The sequence below is a fragment of the Symphalangus syndactylus genome, chromosome 3 (assembly GCF_028878055.3).
Source record: "Symphalangus syndactylus isolate Jambi chromosome 3, NHGRI_mSymSyn1-v2.1_pri, whole genome shotgun sequence".
NCBI lineage: Eukaryota > Metazoa > Chordata > Mammalia > Primates > Hylobatidae > Symphalangus > Symphalangus syndactylus.
Genome location: NC_072425.2, coordinates 132,982,786 through 133,000,661, shown reverse-complemented (window position 1 = coordinate 133,000,661; position 17,876 = coordinate 132,982,786). Strand labels below are relative to the sequence as shown.

Sequence of the window (17,876 nt, the reverse complement as noted above, 5' to 3'; positions counted from 1 at the left end):
GATGAGGGGTGGTGCAAGATGAAAGGAAAGGAGAAAGTGCATTTAAACAGCATACACTGTGAGGAAGAAGGCAAGAAGTGAAGCATGGATTTGGGGGTTCCAATAGCGTTTGAATACTCACTATGTGTTTGAGCGTGGATAAGGGGCCTAATACGGCTGAACCTCAAGTTCCTCATCTGTAAAATGGGAATAACAATAATCCCTACCTCCTGGGTCTAAGGTGAGGATGCACATGAAGTACTTAGCACAGTGTATAATATAATAAGTGCTCAATTAATATGTGGTAGCTAGAAATGTTAGATTGGATGAAAGATCAAAAGAAAACCCCTTGGCTGTGCAGCTTTCTTTCCAAGGAGCTTTCATTCCAAGAGGGGAAGTAAGCCAGAAGAAGAGCATTTGTTGGGCATTCCTATGTGCTCCTCAGAGCAAAGAAGTGCAGTTTAGAATGAGTACTGTTTCAGTCGAGCCAGGAGGGGTAGCGATGGGACCTGGAGGAAACCAAGACACCAGGTAGTGTGCTCTTTTTTTTTTTTTTTATACTTTAAGTTTTAGGGTACATGTGCACAATGTACAGGTTTGTTACATATGTATCCATGTGCCATGTTGGTGTGCTGCACCCATTAACTCATCATTTAGCATTAGGTATATTTTCTAATGCTATCCCTCCCCCTCGCCCCACCCCACAACAGTCCCCAGTGTGTGATGTTCCCCTTCCTGTGTCCATGTGTTCTCATTGTTCAATTCCCACCTATGAGTGAGAACATGTGGTGTTTGGTTTTTTGTCCTTGCCATAGTTTGCTGAGAATCATGATTTCCAGTTTCATCCGTGTCCCTACAAAGGACACGAACTCATCATTTTTTATGGCTGCATAGTATTCCATGGTGTATATGTGCCACATTTTCTTAATCTAGTCTATCGTTGTTGGACATTTGGGTTGGTTCCAAGTCTTTGCTATTGTGAATACTGCCACAATAAACATATGTGTGCATGTGTCTTTATAGCAGCATGATTTATAGTCCTTTGGGTATATACCCAGTAATGGGATGGCTGGGTCAAATGGTATTTCTAGTTCTAGATCCCTGAGGAATCGCCACACTGACTTCCACAATGGTTGAACTAGTTTACAGTCCCACCAACAGTGTAAAAGTGTTCCTATGTCTCCACATCCTCTCCAGCACCTGTTGTTTGCTGACTTTTTAATGATGGCCATTCTAACTGGTATGAGATGGTATCTCATTGTGGTTTTGATTTGCATTTCTCTGATGGCCAGTGATGATGAGCATTTTTTCATGTGTTTTTTGGCTGCATAAATGTCTTCTTTTGAGAAGTGTCTGTTCATATCCTTCACCCACTTTTTGATGGGGTTGTTTTTTTCCTGCAAATTTGTTTGAGTTCATTGTAGATTCTGGATATTAGCCCTTTGTCAGATGAGTAGGTTGCAAAAATTTTCTCACATTGTGTAGGTTGCCTGTTCACTCTGATGGTAGTTTCTTTTGCTGTGCAGAAGCTCTTGAGTTTAATTAGATCCCATTTGTCAATTTTGGCTTTTGTTGCCATTGCTTTTGGTGTTTTAGACACGAAGTCCTTGCCCATGCCTATGTCCTGAATGGTATTGCCTAGGTTTTCTTCTAGGGTTTTTATGGTTTTAGGTCTAACATGTAAGTCTTTAATCCATCTTGAATTAATTTTTGTATAAGGTGTAAGGAAGGGATCCAGTTTCAGCTTTCTACATATGGCTAGCCAGTTTTCCCAGCACCATTTATTAAATTCCCTGTTGCTTGCTTTTGGCAGGTTTGTCAAAGATCAGATAGTTGTAGATATGTGGCATTATTTCTGAGGGCTCTGTTCTGTTCCATTGATCCATATCTCTGTTTTGGTACCAGTATCATGCTGTTTTGGTTACTGTAGACTTGTCATATAGTTTGAAGTCAGGTAGCATGATGCTTCCAGCTTTGTTCTTTTGGCTTAGGATTGACTTGGCAATGCGGGCTCTTTTTTGGTTCCATATGAACTTTAAAGTAGTTTTTTCCAATTCTGTGAAGAAAGTCATTGGTAGCTTGATGGGGATGGCATTGCATCTATAAATTACCTTGGGCAGTATGGCCATTTTCATGATATTGATTCTTCCAACCCATGAGTGTGGAATGTTCTTCCATTTGTTTGTATCCTCTTTTATTTCATTGAGCTGTGGTTTGTAGTTCTCCTTGAAGAGGTCCTTCACATCCCTTGTAAGTTGGATTCCTAGGTATTTGGTAGTGTGCTCTTAACCCAAGGAGAGAGTTTACCTCTCCATACCCCTGTAGAAGATAAAGCCTTAAGGAAGGAGCCTCAGTTAACATCCTGGCCCAGCCGTTTATTAGTTGCTCACCTTGAGCAGGTGAGTTACATTCTCTGGTGCACAGCATGAGGATAGGAGAACAGGTACCTAGGGCTCTAGTCCAGTGCCTGGCACATAGGAGGCACAATGTCCCTCTTTAGGTGGCTGTTAGTATCATCAGCAGTGGAGACATTACAGTGATGGCATGAAACGTCTGGGCCATCCCTTTCCCTAAACCAGGAGGGGTACTATACCTGCTGCCCTTCCCCATCCATCACAAAGAGCAACCCTGCTGAATCTTCCTTCCCCACTGCCTGGATCTGAAACCTTAAGAAATTCTCTTTCTGCTTTACCCTACAACTCACTAGGACACACCAAATATAGCAGAAATTGTACTGTAATTAGAGCCGGTTGAACTATGCTTTGGGTAATTCACTGAATATCTCTTGAGCCTCCGTTTCTTCATCTGTAAAATGAGAAAGACGTTTTTGAAAGGGTAGTTGTGAGAACGAAACTAGATATCATTTGCACATGTTGATGGTCATGGTTACTTGAATCTGCCATGAATCTGGAGGGGTGGGCTTTCTTTACCTCCTTATCTCAACCCCCTGTGCATCTTTCCTTCATGCCCTAAAGGGAACATAGCACTGGCTGCATGCAGATATTCTTGTTCTACACAATGGGCACACTCAGAGCTTGGCCTCTGCATGTACACATGCACATATGTACACACACACACACGAATGCATGGCACATGGGCATCTCCAGTTCATGCCCCCCCGACACATATGTGCACTGCACACAGACATCTCCAGTTCACGCATGTGCACACACAAACACACACACACACGGTATGGCTGTCGTGTGGCGAAATAGCAGCAGGAGGAAATTCCCCTGTCCTCTCTCCCTATGTCGCTTTGTTCTGCCTGCACAGGCAACAAATTAAAACAAGAACCCCCCACCGCCCAGAGCTGCCTGGGCTTCTGCCACATCGGCTCTAATAATAGCTGAGCAGAAAGGCCCCCTGTCCGTCAGGCCCCAGAGCCAGGAGGCAGTGCTTTTCATTCGCAGCCAGAGAAGCGGCTGGGAGCTTTTGCTGTGTTTATTTGGTGTGACTTTGGGGCGATTATATATTGTTTCTTGTCCTCTCTCTAAGTGCTTCATCAGAGGTAGGGGGAGAACAAGGGGTGAAGGGGCAGCAGTGGGAAGGAAAGCAAAAAAGAAATTCAACTTCCTGAGGATACACACACACGGGGCGCTCCGTCAATGCAAGCACCAGCACACGGCAAAATTGAACTTTCCCTGCCTCACAGTGGTCTTTGAAAGCATTCAATTATCTGTCTGCACCTATAGAAAATGTTAGGGATTGCTTCCAGAAGCCTTTAAAAGGGTCTATACATAACAGAGGCGCACGCACACTCTCAGCGGCAGGCTGAAAAACAACAACAATCTATTCATTTACCTTTGAAAAAGCCAAAAAGGTATAAATTCTGCCCAGAAATCAATCTTCCTCTCTCTTTCTTTCTTTGTCTTTTGCCACATCCGTTCCCCACCTCTCACCCTGTCGCATGTTTATTTATTTATTTTTCAGCTAAGGCCACAGAAGGAGCCAAAGAAGGCGATGTTAATGCAGAGGAAATAAGCTGAGTTTATTTTGCTGGAAATGCTGGGTCCACTCAGGCAAAGCAAAGGCTCCTCAGACTGGTTCCCTGCAGGTCTCCCATTCAAATGGAATGCATTTTCATGGCACACCCACTGTGGCACAGCACCAAGCACTGCAGTGGATGCCACTTTACTGGGTTCTCCAAATGAATCTTCGAAGTGGATGGTGTTCCTCCCACTTTGCAGATAAGGAAAGTGAGGCCCTGTTCAGATCTTCTGTCTCTCAATCTGGATTTCTTCCTAGCTATACCATTTTTGTCTCCTTCCTGGGCTCTGAATCACTAGAAGAGACACTACGGTAGGCTCAATGGATCATGTCCAAAGTTAGCAACAGCAACAAAAGGAAGCTGGTTTAGTGGACAATGTTTATTAAAGGCTGAGGAATACTGTGATGAAAATAAAGATGAAGGTGATGATGATACGGATGAAGTATAGGGAAAAATACTGACTTAGAAGGTGAGTGCCTTAGCTATTAATCTCAGCACTACTACTTACAGCTGTGTGACACAGTAAAAGTCACTTCACCTTTCTGTGTCTTCAAGAGGTTGGATGAGATCAATGGTTTATCCTTAGCTAGGTCTCTAAGGATACCCCTGCTCCCTGCATGGGCTGTGGGATAAGTGGATGGAACTTAGGAATCTGTTTCTACCAGAGAAGCCCCCACCTTTTAAAATATCTAGTTCATGTCTTGTAGTTCTGCATGATGGTTTGTTAGGAGAAAGGCTCCTACTATGAACAGGATGAGATCCAAAGGCTCTTCCTGCCAGAAGATTCCATGATGTGATGGTATCATGGCATTCAGAATCCAAGGAGCTCATGCCTCTCTCAGGACCTTAACACCACAGAAAGCAATGGCAGAAATAACTTGGGCCTAGATAAACAGCTTTGTGGTGGGCAAGGAGAGGCTGTACCCCTCATATTGCCACCGAGGCAGGCTGGGAAGACACAGCTGGTGGGATGAATCCAAGACCGGGATCTTGAAGGAGAGCTGAGGGCCTGAGGCTGGCGTAGCCATCAAGAAACAAGGGATATGTCAGTGAAGGGGTGACTGGAGTCACAGAAACTGGATGGGAACTGGAGAACTGGGTCAAAGTGGAGCTGGCTGAGAAGGAGTGGGGAAGATGAGGGAGCAGCGCTGTGCATATCGTGAGCATTTGTCCACCTTCGTGGGCAGGCAGAGCTCAGTGGGTCTGGCTTAGGTAGGTAGGGTCATGATGAACAAAGGGCCGGTTGTAAAAACCTGGTGGCGCGTGCACTTCTCACCTGAGTCCCACTATCCCCTGTGGACACAAATCCTGGACAAAGCAGAGCATTCTCTGTTCCCAAGTGTGTTTTGTAAGGTGTTTAATGAGCCAGTCAATTCCAAATCTCTCAGAGCAGATGCAGTTCATTACATCTGTATGATCAAGGGTCTAATATTGAACCACAAAATCACAGGTTTGCAGCATTTTGGCACCAAAAAATCTCACAGGTCAGTTAGCCCAACTCCACTACTATTCAAAATCAGGGCTAGATTTTGGGGTCAACTTGCATTTGGAACACACATCTCAGAGCAGATGGGATGGGCAAGATGGACTGTTGCCCAAAACTGGGCCAGTACCTGGGAATGATCACCTGAAAGCAACACTCATAGTTCTCAGCTTCGTCTGAATTATTTTTACTCACACTAATTTGGTGAGATTGCTGGGAGGACTGATTAAAACCCAAGTTTGTCCAACCTGCAGTTTGGGGCCACATGTGGCTTAGGGCGGCTTTGAACGTGGCCCAACACAAATTCATAAACTTTCTTAAAACATTATGAGGTATATTTGCTTAGCTCATCAGCTTTTTTTTTTTTTTGTGGGGGAGTTTCTTTTGCTATTATACATCCCCATTTTTTTATATTTTATTTTATTATTATTATACTTTAAGTTTTAGGGTACATGTGCACAACGTGCAGGTTTGTTACATATGTATACATGTGTTACGTTGGTGTGCTGCACCCATTAACTCGACGTTGAGCATAAGGTCTATCTCCTAATGCTATCCCTCCCCCCTACCCCCACTCCACAACAGTCCCCAGTGTGTGATGTTCCCCTTCCTGTGTCCATATGTTCTCATTGTTCAGTTCCCACCTGTGAGTGAGAACATGCGGTGTTTGATTTTTTGTCCTTGCCATAGTTTGCTGAGAATGATGTTTTCCAGTTTCATCCATGTCCCTACAAAGGACATGAACTCATCCTTTTTTATGGCTACATAGTATTCCATGGTGTATATGTGCCACATTTTCTTAATCCAGTCTATCGTTGTTGGACATTTGGGTTGGTTCCAAGTCTTTGCTATTGTGAATACTGCCACAATAAACATACGTGTGCATGTGTCTTTATAGCAGCATGATTTATAGTCCTTTGGGTATATACCCAGTAATGGGATGGCTGGGTCAAATGGTATTTCTAGTTCTAGATCCCTGAGGAATCACCACACTGACTTCCACAATGGTTGAACTAGTTTACAGTCCCACCAACAGTGTAAAAGTGTTCCTATGTCTCCACATCCTCTCCAGCACCTGTTGTTTGCTGACTTTTTAATGATGGCCATTCTAACTGGTGGGAGATGGTATCTCATTGTGGTCTTGATTTGCATTTCTCTGATGGCCAGTGATGATGGGCATTTTTTCATGTGTTTTTTGGCTGCATAAATGTCTTCTTTTGAGAAGTGTCTGTTCATATCCTTCGCCCACTTTTTGATGGGGTTGTTTTTTTCCTGTAAATTTGTTTGAGTTCATTGCAGATTCCGGATATTAGCCCTTTGTCAGATGAGTAGGTTGCAAAAATTGTCTCCCATTCTGTAGGTTGCCTGTTCACTCTGATGGTAGTTTCTTTTGCTGTGCAGAAGCTCTTGAGTTTAATTAGATCGATTTGTCAATTTTGGTTTTTGTTGCCATTGCTTTTGGTGTTTTAGACACGAAGTCCTTGCCCATACCTATGTCCTGAATGGTATTGCCTAGGTTTTCTTCTAGGGTTTTTATGGTTTTAGGTCTAACATGTAAGTCTTTATTCCATCTTGAATTAATTTTTGTATAAGGTGTAAGGAAGGGATCCAGTTTCAGCTTTCTACATATGGCTAGCCAGTTTTCCCAGCACCATTTATTAAATTCCCCGTTGCTTGTTTTTGGCAGGTTTGTCAAAGATCAGATAGTTGTAGATATGTGGCATTATTTCTGAGGGCTCTGTTCTGTTCCATTGATCCATATCTCTGTTTTGGTACCAGTACCATGCTGTTTTGGTTACTGTAGCCTTGTAGTGTAGTTTGAAGTCAGGTAGCATGATGCCTCCAGCTTTGTTCTTTTGGTTTAGGTTTGACTTGGTGATGCGGGCTCTTTTTTAGTTCCATGTGAACTTTAAAGTAGTTTTTTCCAATTCTGTGAAGAAAGTCATTGGTAGCTTGATGGAGATGGCATTGAATCTATAAATTACCTTGGGCAGTATGGCCATTTTCATGATATTGATTCTTCCTACGCATGAGCATGGAATATTCTTCCATTTGTTTGTATCCTCTTTTATTTCATTGAGCTGTGGTTTGTAGTTCTCCTTGAAGAGGTCCTTCACATCCCTTGTAAGTTGGATTCATAGGTATTTTATTCTCTTCAAAGCAATTGTGAATAGGAGTTCACTGATGATTTGGCTCTCTCTTTGTCTGTTATTGGTGTATAAGAATGCTTGTGATTTTTGTACATTGATTTTGTATCCTGAGACTTTGCTGAAGTTGCTTATCAGCTTGAGGAGATTTTGGGCTGAGAGAATGGGGTTTTCTAGATATACAATCATGTCATCTGCAAACAGGGACAATTTGACTTCCTCTTTTCCTAATTGAATACCCTTTATTTCCTTCTCCTGCCTGCTTGCCCTGGCCAGAACTTCTAACATCATGTTGAATAGGAGTGGTGAGAGAGGGCATCCCTGTCTTGTGCCCATTTTCAAAGGGAATGCTTCCAGTTTTTGCCCATTCAGTATGATATTGGCTGTGGGTTTGTCATAGATAGCTCTTACTATTTTGAGATATGTCCCATCAATACCTAATTTATTGAGAGTTTTTAGCATGAAGGGTTGTTGAATTTTTCAAAGGCCTTTTCTGCATCTATTGAGATAATCTTGTCGTTTTTGTCTTTGGTTCTGTTTATATGCTGGATTACATTTATTGATTTGCGTATGTTGAACCAGCCTTGCATCCCAGGGATGAAGCCCACTTGATCATGGTGGATAAGCTTTTTGATGTGCTGCTGGATTCGGTTTGCCAGTATTTTATTGAGGATTTTTGCATCGATGTTCATCAAGGATGTTGGTCTGAAATTCTCTCTTTTAGTTGTGTCTCTGCCAGGCTTTGGTATCAGGATGATGCTGGCCTCATAAAATGAGTTAGGCAGGATTCCCTCTTTTTCTATTGATTGGAATAGTTTCAGAAAGAATGGTACCAGCTCCTCTTTGTACCTCTGGTAGAATTTGACTGTGAATCCATCTGGTCCTGGACTGTTTTTGGTTGGTAAGCTATTGATAATTGCCTAAATTTCAGAGCATTTTATTGGTCTATTCAGAGATTCAAATTCCTCCTGGTTTAGTCTTGGAAGAATGTATGTGTCAAGGAATTTATCCATTTCTTCTAGATTTTCTAGTTTATTTGCATAGAGTTTTATATAGTATTCTCTTATGGTAGTTTGTATTTCTGTGGGATCGGTGGTGATATCCCTTTTATCATTTTATATTGTGTCTATTTGATTCTTCTCTCTTTTCTTCTTTATTAGTCTAGCTAGTGGTCTGTCAATTTTGTTGACCTTTTCAAAAAAAACCAGCTCCTGGATTCATTAATTTTTTGAAGGGTTTTTTGTGTCTCTATTTCCTTCAATTCTGCTCTGATCTTAGTTATTTCTTGCCTTCTGGTAGCTTTTGAATATGTTTGCTCTTGCTTTACTAGTTCTTTTAATTGTGATGTTAGGGTGTCAGTTTTAGATCGTTCCTGCTTTCACTTGTGGGCATTTAGTGCTATAAATTTCCCTCTACACACTGCTTTGAATGTCTCCCATGGATTCTGGTATGTTGTGTCTTTGTTCTCGTTGGTTTCAAAGAACATCTTTATTTCTGCCTTCATTTCATTATGTACCCAGTAGTCATTCAGGAGCAGGTTGTTCGGTTTCCATGCAGTTGAGTGGTTTTGAGTGAGTTTCTTAATCCTGAGTTCTAGTTTGATTGCACTGTGTGTGGTCTGAGAGAAAGTTTGTTGTAATTTCTGTTCTTTTACATTTGCTGAGGAGTGCTTTACTTCCAACTATGTGGTCAATTTTGGAGTAGGTGTGGTGTGGCGCTGAAAAGAATGTATATTTTGTTGATTTGGGGTGGAGAGTTCTGTAGATGTCTATTAGGTCCACTTGGTGCAGAGCTGAGTTCAATTCCTGGTTATCCTTGTTTACTTTCTGTCTCCTTGATCTGTCTAATGTTGACAGTGGGGTGTTAAAGTCTCCCATTATTATTGTGTGGGAGTCTAAGTCTCTTTGTAGGTCACTAAGGACTTGCTTTATGAATCTGGGTGCTCCTGTATTGGGTGCATATATATTTAAGTTAGTTAGCTTTTCTTGTTGAATTGATCCCTTTACCATTATGTAATGGTCTTCTTTGTCTCTTTTGATCTTTGTTGGTTTAAAGTCTGTTTTATCAGAGACTAAGATTGCAACCCCTGCCTTTTTTTGTTTTCCATTGGCTTGGTAGATCTTCCTCCATCCCCTTATTTTGAGCTTATGCGTGTCTCTGCACATGAGATTGGTTTCCTGAATACAGCACACTGATGGGTCTTGACTCTTTATCCAATTTGCCTGTCTATGTCTTTTAATTGTAGCATTTAGCCCATTTACATTTAAAGTTAATATTATTATATGTGAATTTGATCCTGTCATTATGATGTTAGCTGGTTATTTTTCTCATTAGTTGATGCAGTTTCTTCCTAGCCTTGATGGTCTTTACAATTTGGCATATTTTTGCAGTGGCTGGTACCGGTTGTTCCTTTCCATGTTTAGTGTTTAGTGCTTCCTTCAGGAGCTCTTTTAGGGCAGGCCTGGTGGTGACAAAATCTCTCAGCATTTGCTTGTCTGTAAAGTATTTTATTTCTCCTTCACTTATGATGCTTAGTTTGGCTGGGTATGAAATTCTGGGTTGAAAATTCTTTTCTTTAAGAATGTTGAATATCGGCCCCCACTCTCTTCTGGCTTGTAGAGTTTCTGCCGAGAGATCAGCTGTTAGTCTGATGGACTTCCCTTTGTGGGTAACCCGATCTTTCTCTCTGGCTTCCCTTAACATTGTTTCCTTCATTTCAACTTTGGTGAATCTGACAATTATGTGTCTTGGAGTTGCTCTTCTGGAGGAGTATCTTTGTGGCATTCTCTGTTTTTCCTGAATTTTAATGTTGGCCTGCCTTGCTAGACTGGGGAAATTCTCCTGGATAATATCCTTCAGAGTGTTTTCCAACCTGGTTCCATTCTCCCCATCACTTTCAGGTACACCAATGAGATGTAGATTTGGTCTTTTCACATAGTCCCATATTTCTTGGAGGCTTTGTTTGTTTCTTTTTATTCTTTTTTCTCTAAACTTCTCTTCTTGCTTCATTTCATTCATCTCATCTTCCATCACTGATACCCTTTCTTCCAGTTGATGTCATCGGCTACTGAGGCTTCTGCATTCGTCACGTAGCTCTCATGCCTTGGTTTTCAGCTCCATCAGGTCCTTTAAGGACTTCTCTGTGTTGGTTACTCTAGTTATCCATTTGTCTAATTTTTTTTCAAAGCTTTTAACTTCTTTGCCATTGGTTAGAATTTCCTCCTGTAGCTCAGAGTAGTTTGATCGTCTGAAGCCTTCTTCTCTCAGCTCGTCAAAGTCATTCTCCATCCAGCTTTGTTCCATTGCTGGTGAGGAGCTGCATTCCTTTGGAGAAGGAGAGGCGCTCTGATTTTTAGAGTTTCCAGTTTTTCTGCTCTGTTTTTTTCCCATCTTCGTGGTTTTATCTACCTTTGGTCTTTGATGATGGTGACATACAGATGGGTTTTTGGTGTGGCTGTCCTTTCTATTTGTTAGTTTTCCTTCTAACAGTCAGGAGCCTCAGCTGCAGGTCTGTTGGAGTTTGCTAGAGGTCCACTCCAGACCCTGTTTGCCTGGGTACCAGCAGCAGTGGCTGCAGAACAGCAGACATTGGTGAACTGCAAATGCTGCTGCCTGATTGTTCCTCTGGAAGTTTTGTCTCAGAGGAGTACCCAGCCGTGTGAGGTGTCAGTCCACCCCTACTGAAGGGTGCCTCCCAGTTAGGCTACTCGGGGGTCAGGGACCCACTTGAGAAGGCAGTCTGCCCGTTCTCAGATCTCAAGCTGCATGCTGGGAGAACCACTACTCTCTTCAATGCTGTCAGAGAGGGACATTTAAGTCTGCAGAGGTTACTGCTGTCTTTTTGTTTGTCTGTGCCCTGCCCCCAGAGGTGGAGCCTACAGAGGCAGGCGGGCCTCCTTGAGCTGTGGTGGGCTCCACCCAGTTAGAGCTTCCTGGCTGCTTTGTTTACCTAATGAAACAACTAACTTGGCAGTGGCAGGCGCCTCTCCCCCAGCCTCGCTGCTGCCTTGCAGTTTGATCTTGGACTGCTGTGCTGGCAATGAGCAAGACTGCGTGGGTGTAGGACCTGCCGAGCCAGGTGTGGGATATAATCTCCTGGTGTGCCATTTTTTAAGCAGGTTGGAAAAGCACAGCATTAGGGTGGGAGTGACCCAATTTTCCAGGTGCCGTCTGTCACCCCTTTCTTTGACTAGGAAAGGGAATTCCCTGACCCCTTGTGCTTCCCAGGTGAGGCGATGCCTTGCCCTGCTTTTGCTCATGCACGGTGTGCTGCACCCCGTCCTGCACCTACTGTCTGGCACTCCCCTGTGAGATGAACCCGGTACCTCAGTTGGAAATGCAGAAATCATCTGTCTTCTGCGTTGCTCATGCTGGGAGCTGTAGACTGGTGTCGTTCCTATTCGGCCATCTTGGCTCCTCTCCCTCGCTCATCAGCTTTAATACAGCTCGTTAGTGTATTTTGTTTGTGTGGCCCAAGATAATTCTTCTTCTTCCAATGTGGCCTAGAGAAGTGAAAATATTGGACACCCCTATTAATTATAACTTATTTTGTTTTACCCATACACATTTAAAGGACTGATAAAGAAGGGCTTTTATTTCCTGAAATTACATTCAGAAGACAATATCACTTTTAAGTTTTCAGACTTTTTATATCTGTTGTGTATAATGTACCAAAGGTGTCTGTCAGTAAGTATTTTTAGTCCCACTTTATAGATGAGTAAACTGAGACCCAGGACACCCAGTGACCTACTCAGTTATTCAGTGAGTTCAGGGCCAAACTGAAGCTGGAGTTCAGTCTCTCTCTTTCACCCAGCTTCCCTCACACAGCCCACCCCTCAGCAGCACCCCCATCTGCTGAGCTCCCTATTCTGACCTCCAGAAGTCTTCCGACCCCAGGGCCCAGCTTTAAGCATTGGGTAACTGAGGGTAAACGAGAGAGTGACCTTCCCATGGCGTATAACTTGTCGAACAATTTGAAGAGCATTTTCTTGGCCAGTGCTCTAATCCCAATGCTTGAGTAATGCCCTGAGACCACATCGACCGGGATCTGGGAAATTCCGACCTGACTGCAGCACATGGTAATGGCCTTTGCTCAGGTGACCTTCTCCCTGTCAGAAAATACATCTTTTCGGCAAGTCCCCGGCCTGCAAACATCACTGACAGCCAGCTTAGCCCAGACAAAGGGCTTTGAAACGGCCCAGATAATGCATTGAGGGGAAGACTGTTTTCCAAGTGTGTAATTCGTCCACTATTAACCTGCAGCTGTGGAGATGGCCCTACCTTTGATTCCCTTCTTAAACCAGGGCCACTCTTGTCATGTCATGTGACACATGCTGCATGGCGGTGGACAGGGAGCAGAAGCTTGTCATATTTCCTGAATGCTAATGACCCCCTGGCCAGCTGGCTGACACTCTGCTGGCTGCCTGGCTGCACTTCAGGCCTGACCCACCATGGAACTTGTCTGCTACTTGGTTCTACCACGGAAGTTGTCCTGGTATTTGTCTGAGTGGCGTGAGACGGAGCTGGCAGCCTCTGCCATCTGGAGGAGTGTGTTCAGGATAGGGCTTGACACAAACACAAGGTCCTAACTCAGACACTCTGGGCTCCAGTTCTAGCTACTGACACTGGGAGGCTGTGCGCCTTTGGGAAAAGCACTTTCCCTTTCTGGCTTCACTTGTATTGGCTACAAAATAAAAGCAATGAACAAAGTCATTGGACTTATATTTCCTAGATTCTGTTTTTATTTTCAGATGATTTTGTTTTGGATTAAGTGATGGGTAGAATTAAAAAGGAAAAAGAGGAGGAAGAGAAGGTGGAAATGAATGCAGAAGGCCTGGAATAAATGATCCTAAGCACCAAAATATGTGTGCATGGAGTGAAAAAAGAGAACATTTTCACCATTATCCTTTTTTCTTTTTCTTTTCATTATTATCCTGGTCTCAGAAAGTTTTCTGACCTCCCCCTGAGCTAAGCTTGGCCTTGGGTTCGAGGAATCATGCCTGAATAAAGAGGGTCTACAGTACTGGTGAGTGTTCACCAGGTGAGAGTGGCCTGAGCGGCACAAAAATGATGCAGGGGGACAGAGAACAGGTGCAGAGTTGTGGCAAAGGTGTGGCACCACCGAATGAACAAAGCTGCTGGGGGAGGCTAGGAGGCAGCATCAATGACATTTTCCAAAGTAGTGGGAGGTGAAGGATAAAGTCCATTATAGCAGGGTCCCCAGTCCATGGCCTGCTAGGGACCAGGCCGCAGAGTAGGAGATGAGTGGTGAGCAAGCATTGCTGCCTGAGCTCTGCCTCCTGTCAGAGTCTCATAGGAGCGCAAATTCCATTGTGAACTGTGCATGTGAGGGATCTAGGTTGCATGCTCCTTATGAGAACCTAACTAATGCCTGATGATCTGAGGTGGAACAGTTTCACCCCAAAACCACCCCCTGCCACCTGGATCCATGGAAAATTTGTCTTCCACTGGTTTGTCTTGGACTGACAAACCAGCCCCCGATGCCCGAAAGGTCGGGGATCACTGCTTTAGAGGGTGTCTTCAGAAGGGAAAATGGGGTAGAGAAGGAGCTATGATGAATATTCAGCCAATTAAATAATGGTAGTTTCAAAGGAGTGATTCTCAACCGCTGACAAACGTGCAACATTAGCCTGCTAATGTCTAGTGTAGGACTGAGGGTCTGCTTAATATAATAATCCAAGAAATAATGAAACATTATTTTTCCAGGCCCCAAATAAAATATGAAAATCAGGAAAGCAAAATTACACTTACATGCCCAAAGGAATGTGCCTCCCTAAAGCTTGGGTTTGTGAAACCCCAAAGCTTGGGTTTTCAGCTGGTAATGACTGCATCTGTAGAGCTTCTAAAAAATACAATGTCTAAGGCTCATGACCTCATGAATCAGAGACAAGGCCTTCCTGGGCATGGACCATAGTTAGCATTGCCTGTTGAGTAAGGGGAATGGGATGCCACCCACTCACTTCTAAAACAATAGCGAGGACAACTATGGGACATGAAAACAGCTGCTTAAGAACTGTGTTCAATCAGACCAGCTGTTTGTTCTACTAAATGTTAAATATTTGTTGAATAAATATTGCAAGACTAGACTGTGAGTTCCACTAGATTCTGCAATGTTTTAGTGCAGGGACTATGTGTAAGTCATCCTTGTGTCCCTAGTGCCTGGCACACAGTAGATGCCCAATGCATGTTTGTTGAGCATGTAAATAAAGGAGTAAATGAATACATGAATGTAGAATGAGAACTCCTGTTGGAATAGAAAGAGCCCAAGCTTTGACATTGGAAGCCTTCATTCCAATCCTGGTTTTGTAACATTTTAGCATAGGATCTTTGGGCAAGTTGCTTCACCCATTTGAGCCTCAGTTTCCACAGCAGAAAAAAACGTGGGGACAATACAATGTGCTTCATGTGGCCAAATGAGTTAATTTATATGAACAGGCATATGTAAGAATTCAAAGCACTGGATTCAATTAATGTGAATGGGACAAAGTTCCATCTGGGGCTCTGGTGCTAGACATCGGCTCTACTTCCCTGAAGCAAGAGGGCCCTACTTCCCCATCAGCTCCTAGTCTCTTCAGACCCCAGAGCCCAGAGAGATGCAGGAGAGATCAGGGACAGTAGCTGTGAAATAACCTCCCTCCAGTACATCAGAATCCTCACATAGGACCAGACTGAAACTGTTTTAATTTTAAGTGACCTTGATAAAAATGGCTCATTTTCCTTTAAATTCATCATCAGACAAAATTGCCTTCTCCCAGAAGCTGCACACCACAAGTTTGGGTTGACATGACACATCAATGTAGCAAGACAACATAATTTAAAGGAGCCCTGTGGCTTTTACATTTGAGGCTGTTTCCCAGCATTTGAGCCAATGCTCGGAGAACAGCTGGGAGATTAGGTACTAACGAAAAGGAAATGATTTGAAATATCCACGCTACGCTCTCTGCAAATCAGAGTGCCTGTGACTTGGCAAGCTTCATCTTTACTCCCCACCCCTGCCACCCCCATTGAAATGTGTCTCCATACAGGGCTGTCTGCAGAGCTGCTCTGAGATGTTTACAGCTCTCTTGCTCTTGGCTTCCTTGTATGTTTGTGTGATGAAGGTTTGGCTTTATTGTATCAAGCGAAATCACAGAGCTGGATGTTTCCCTTGTCTGTCTGAGAAATACTGCAAATATTATATTAGGTTGTGCCTTTGCGCCCGATCATTTATCTCGCCTATAGTTGTACCTTTTGGGGACTATCCTGGGTAGTGGAGACAGAGCGAGGGAAGCAGAGGAAGCTTCAGCGTGTCACCTGGACAGGCCCCCACCTCTGGGCAGAGATGCCTCTGAATTGTTTTAAGTAGAGTCGTCTGGCCTCTGGGGACTTTCTCCAGTGATCAGCTAGATCTACTTGTCCAATCCAGATTAAATCCCCTGAATCAGCCAAAAGGCTTCCTCTCAGCCAAATGGATTCTCCCCATTTTTGTTTTCTAAAGTCCCTGGACTTCTCTTCTTTGGTGTACTCAATCCCAATATAAGTTTTCTTCTTAAATGGCCTTCCCCTTGAGACAATTAGAATGAAAACAAAACAAAACAAAACAAAATAAAAAAAACTGTTGTTTTCTCCCAAATTTCTCAGGGTCATATCGGCTAAGAACAACCTATCTCAGAAGGAAGGTACCTTTCATTCTCCGAGGCTGGTACAAATGAAACACAGATAAATAATAAAGATGTCCATGCTGTTAACCTTCATAACCTGCTGGAGTAGGGTTAGGAACTGAGACAAAGACTGTCTGATTAGGATTTGATTCTTGATGATGAGACTGAGCTAAAGCAGGAAGGAAAAATATTCATTCAACAAGCATTTTGAAGCTTCCAGACATTGTGGATCAGTATTGCCTCTGCATCTTCCTCAATTCTTCATCTCTCCCCATTCTTCTAGTGTCCAGAACAACAGACATGACAACTAAGCAGATAGACTTAGATCTTTTCCGGAAGACTGGGGAGGGGAAGCTGTGAAGACTTAAACTTTTTAATGGTTGTTGCCCTTATTGCAACTGCTTCTCTAACTAGAGTACTTGTACCCCTGGGGGCATGCAGTGGCAAACTAGGCAGTTTAAAGGTATACAATAAACAAGTTATATCTTCCTGGGGCATTGATTTTACTTGAAGATTTGGGGTTAAAACATTTTTGTATTAAAACAAACATATGTATTATGGAATAGAATGCAGAATTCACGTGAATTCCTGAGATAAAACATAAGACTTCAAAGAGATGTGCTGTGGTGGGGCTGCTTCAGGCACTGCCCCCAGCCTCCCTCGAGGACACTCTCAGGCTCGTCTGCCAGAGGGAACTTTGCTGGGTGGAGCCATTTGAAAAGCTCTGGTATATTCCACCTCTAAGAATGGCCCAGCTTGCAGGCAGAGCAGTGCAGGGAGTCTCCTGAGCTCTGAAACTCATATAGATCATTGTGGGGGCCCAGAAACCAGGGAACAAACTAGAAGAGGGTGTTCTTAATAGCAGAAGGGCCTGGCAGGCTGCCGCAGGACAGCTCCAAGAACTTGCTCCGTGTTCGAAGAGGACTAAAATAGCCGATTTCTCCCAGTCATGGGGATACATCACCCGGGGGCCTGTCATTTCCTTGGAAGAAGTGGAATGGATTATGGTTATCAGGAAAGAAGCAACTAACTCACTTTTATTGCAGGGAAACTTAGTCTCCAGCTGCTCCCAGGGGACAAATGAATTCATACGCACACCTACACACACAGAGGCTCCACACACCTACCTGCTGTCCTCAGAGCCAGCCGGAGAGGGGAAAGAGAGCAAATGTGATTAATGGGGCCACCCCAGGGGACTTGCTGGATGGCAAGCAAACCTGCAGGTACCACGGAGCCAATTTCAGTAACAGGTTTAAGGGAGCCCTGAGACAGAAGGAAATGCAGCTGACTCAGCCATTCTGGCCTCCTCTAAGTCCAGAGGGAGCCTCGAGAGGAAAGGAGTTGGAGATTGCTGCAGAGATCGGTGCCAGGGGAAGCTTAACACTCACACCTCCGTTGCAGCGGCAGGGCTGATGGAGGAGATGCAGGCATTGCTAAGGGATGAGGGAACTTATTCCATGCGTAGAGGTAACTCTGGTCTCTGGCTTGGCCAGTGTCAAAACGAAACATGATACTAAATATTCCTAGAGTGCTTTATAATTTTCAGAGCATTTTCATGAATATTATCTTCTTCATTTTATAGTAATTTTGTGAAGAGGATAAAAGATGCTTGGAAAGCT

General features: G+C 43.6%; 2 protein-coding genes across 9 annotated transcripts in view; one reads left to right on the top strand and one right to left on the bottom strand.

The window, feature by feature from the left end:
* The window catches only part of LOC129479692 (uncharacterized), a 317,480-nt gene that overhangs the window by 112,424 nt on the left and 187,180 nt on the right, over positions 1-17,876 (top strand). The gene's annotated exons all lie outside the window — the stretch shown is intronic.
* LOC129479696 (uncharacterized) overlaps positions 1-17,876 on the bottom strand; it is an 88,461-nt gene that overhangs the window by 22,343 nt on the left and 48,242 nt on the right. For both annotated transcript variants that reach the window (XR_010119799.1, XR_008656763.1), the window contains one exon: positions 11,923-12,099. The gene's annotated coding sequence lies outside the window, so the exon portion shown is untranslated. The remainder of the gene's footprint in view (positions 1-11,922; positions 12,100-17,876) is intronic.